The following is a 4,042-nucleotide window of genomic DNA, read 5'->3' as shown; positions in this document are numbered from 1 at the left end:
TATCATCCCTCTGACTAAGTTACTGTTTTCAGTGAAGGCACTTTGGTGGCTAAGAGTGTGATTCTGGACCTGATAAGCTGACCCTTGAACAATATGGGTTTGAATTGCACAGGTCCACTTACAAGCAGGTATTTTTCAATAGTAAATACTACACTACTACCTAATTGGTTGAATCCCCAGATGCAGAGGAACCACAGATCCGGAGGGCCGACTATAAACTGTATCCAGATTAACCCTCAGTGTTATTTAGGGGTCAACTATAAATTCTGCTGTATCCTTTAGGCTGCTTTTAGTTATAAATGATAGAAAAGTCAACCCAAACTGGCTTAAATACAAAAGGAATTTATCAGCTCACCTACTCAAAAAGTCTAGGGCTAGGGGATGAAATCAGGTATCGCTGGAAATGGAGCTCAAACCGTGGCATCACATATGGGTTTCTCTCCATCTCTTGCCTGTCTTTTGCTATATTGGCTCCATCCTCCCTGGAGGTCTCCCTCACATTGACAGGATGATGGCCTGCAGTGCCAGACTTAGAATTCTCATGGGTCCACATCCAATAGGAAAAAGCCCCTACCTCTGACCCACATCTCAGAAAACACTTATGTGGTATCTCATTGGCTCAGAAAAGACATTTGCCAGTTTCCAGGTGTAAATACTCCCACTGTGGCCAATTTCAAGCTTCAAATGTGATGTCAATTAATGTGCAGTTGGAAGAAATGTAAAGGGAACCATTACATAGTATTTCTATCACACAGATACATTAGACATCAATAACCTCAAGAACACAGCTAATATTAAAACGTAAAAGGCAAAATCAGTTTTGCTTGTTACTTGTGTTTTTAATATAACTTCTTTAGTAGAAAGTCTTATAACCTAATTTTTAAATAACAGCTGTCTAACAACTGCTTCACAAGATTCCTGACAAATTAACAGCTGGGTTTCATAAGCTGGGACAAGCCAACTTCAACATACCACCCTTCCACTCTTTTTTAGGTAGAAGCTTTTCCTCTGTGATTGTTTTCTTTCTCTCAATAACAAATATCCAGAATTTCCTGTCTTTTATTTTCCACAAGTTCCCCCAGTCCAATGCTCTCAGAAGCCAACAAAATAATAATAATAATAAAACTATTATTATTATGCTCATTTCCACCAGCAATCAAAGAAAAACAAATTTAATCAATAATGTCTTAGCCGGCTTCCGTGGTGGCGCAGTGGTTGAGAATCTGCCTGCCAATGCAGGGGACACGGGTTCGAGCCCTGGTCTGGGAAGATCCCACATGCCGCGGAGCAACTAGGCCCGTGAGCCACAACTACTGAGCCTGCGCGTCTGGAGCCTGTGCTCCGCAACAAGAGAGGCCGCGATAGTGAGAGGCCCGCGCACCGCGATGAAGAGCGGCCCCCGCTTGCTGCAACTAGAGAAAGCCCTCGCACAGAAACGAAGACCCCACACAGCCATGAATAAATAAATAAATAAGTAAATAAATAAAGGAGTTCCTTAAAAAAAAAAAAAAAAAGTACCCCTTAAAAAAAAAAAAAAAAAGTAAGTTTACAAAGACTATACAAAATACGCTACAATAGTTACATATAATAAGATATAAAAGTTTATGTATACTACCATTTCATGTGTACTTCTGAAATTAAAAATCTATGTGGATTATGCAAGCCGAACTGTAAAAAGCAGAGATAAACAACATTATCTGCCCCCGAAGAGCTTAGTACTGAGGTGGAAAAACAAATATGTGTACAAATAACTACAAAATGAGGGAGAATGCAAGCAGTGCAATAATTCGGGAGGAAAAAAAAACAATAAAACCATTGGAACACAGAGACCGTAAGACAAAACAAATCGATGCATCTACATACCTTTTGGGGGAGAAATGTTGAGGGAAATATTTAGGAGAATAAAAGGATCTGCAGAGCTCAGTAACAGCGGACAGTAAGTCTCTATCTCGACTTTCCTATGGCCTGTAAAACGACAAGCACTTTTCACATAAACTTGAAATCACAGGTCAATTTCAGCTGTAAGTAATAAAGAATATTAGTCCTCCAGCCAACCTGGGCACCCTGAAGTTAGTAGAGGGAAGGCAAACGTATAGCAAGCAGCCAATGTCTTGGGTGGACCCTACCTTCTCTCCCTGCATCATTTCCCCCTTCTTGTGTTCTTGTTTCTCAAGTCACCAATGAACCTAAGAAATGGGAAAGTTCCACAAACGTCAAAAGACATTGGCTCAAGTGCCAGCTTGACAAACTATGGCGTCACTTCAGTTTCAATAGTTACATATCATTCTGTCCATTCACAAACTATCCCTAAGTATAAAGCTCTTTTTAAAAAAAATCTTGGTGGGTGATGCCCTGATTAGATTCACCATTCCTGTATTCAGTTTTATAAAGATGGTTTGGCATGACAGAAATATCATGAATTTAACGGTTAAAGATTCCTGAGATGAAATTTCAGTCAGTCCTGACCCTTTCTTGTGTGGAATCTTCCACAAGTTACTAAACTTCTCTGATTCTCTACTATGTGTAGGAAACTTGAACTCCAGACCTCCCAGGGTTGCTATGAGAACAAAAGAGATCACGTACGTAATGCACTGGGTATAAAGAAGGGGCTCTAAAGGCGCTAGCTACCCATCCCCCCACCCCCTCTTACCACTTCCTCCCATATTGTTTCAGCAGCAGTGAAAGCTTCTTAATAGTCTTCCCTCCTATGAACCTGTATCTTGAAAGGATCTGTGAAGTAAGACTGTGATGGAGAGAAAAGTAGACTTAACTCACCCTTTACACTTAATCTGGAAGCAAAGACACACCCACTCAGCACTTGTTAACAAGGCTTCTTCTCATCAAAGCAAATACGCTTGAATGAGTGGCTTTAAGTAACCAGATCATTAAACTGGCTTTTCTTACTTGATTTCTCAACAGATAGAGAAAAACAGAAGATTGTTTTTTCAGAAACCTGAACAGTGATTTCCTCCAAAACCAGGAGAAAATAAAACTCATTCTTCACTGAAGTGATATGTTTTGGTTAAAGGGCCATATATTCCATAACTGACCAAGTGCTTGACCTCTAAGGAAAACTGTTTCTCTCCCCACAGCTTTCCACTCTCTAAAAAGCAACTACAGTTCCACCCCCCAGCAGAAGTTTCTTAACAGAAATCCTATTTATACCTTGACTGTCCAAAAGAATCCATGCTTCTACAGTGAAGCCCCCCTCTCTTCCCAAGTCTTGAAAAACTCAAATGTTAAGGCTTTGGCTCCAAAGCTACGGGTGATCTTAGCGGTGTGATGAGAACATTGGAAAAGGAAGGATGACAGCAACCCAGTCCTTCTCTAGGTCCCTTTCACTTTGAATCCATATACAAAAACCCTTAGGATACAGGATTGGAACATGGCCTGAGAAGAGAGTCAGGAAAGCGGGCCCATCTGAACTGTCGAGGTGAAAACTCAGGGAAGCCCCCTTTGCCTCCTTTGGCCTTAAATGGCTGAGCTGAGGACCATGCTATAGGTGTCGTGCTTCTCCACTCGGCCAAGCAGCAGCGGCCTGGATTTCAGACGTCAGATTGGAAAGGGAGCTGTGAAACAGGACGGGCAGAGGCGGGAGATCAGCAAGTCAGACAACTAGGTGGAAGCAAGTACAAATCACAGCCTGGGTGCTGCAAGATTGCCAAAAGATGGTACTTGGTCTGGGTTCCAGACAGTCTCAGGCCGGCAGCCTTATAAAGGTGGCTTGAGCAGTATTTTCAGTATTGATCTGTTCCTGGAACAAAGGAACACAGAAACCTAATCAAATTGCTAATCAAGAAGTGACTGGGCAAAGATAGAATCCTCGACAAAGGAGTTTTCAGCGGGACTTTGTGATACTTATCCCTGGGCTATAAAGGGATCGTGAGGGATCTTTGTGACTCTTGCTCTAGGATTATCCAAGAACAATGTCTCTTCTCTCTCCCTCTCTCTTGGCCTGGGATTGGAATTTTTATTCCCCATGATCCCTTTGGCCAAACTCCATGCTGAGTCCTTTACTGCCTTTGTAACTTCCTTTGCAGCA

Source organism: Eubalaena glacialis, chromosome 9 (genome assembly GCF_028564815.1).
Source record: "Eubalaena glacialis isolate mEubGla1 chromosome 9, mEubGla1.1.hap2.+ XY, whole genome shotgun sequence".
NCBI lineage: Eukaryota > Metazoa > Chordata > Mammalia > Artiodactyla > Balaenidae > Eubalaena > Eubalaena glacialis.
The sequence above is the reverse complement of the archived record's forward strand: the minus strand, read 5'-3'. Positions refer to the sequence as shown.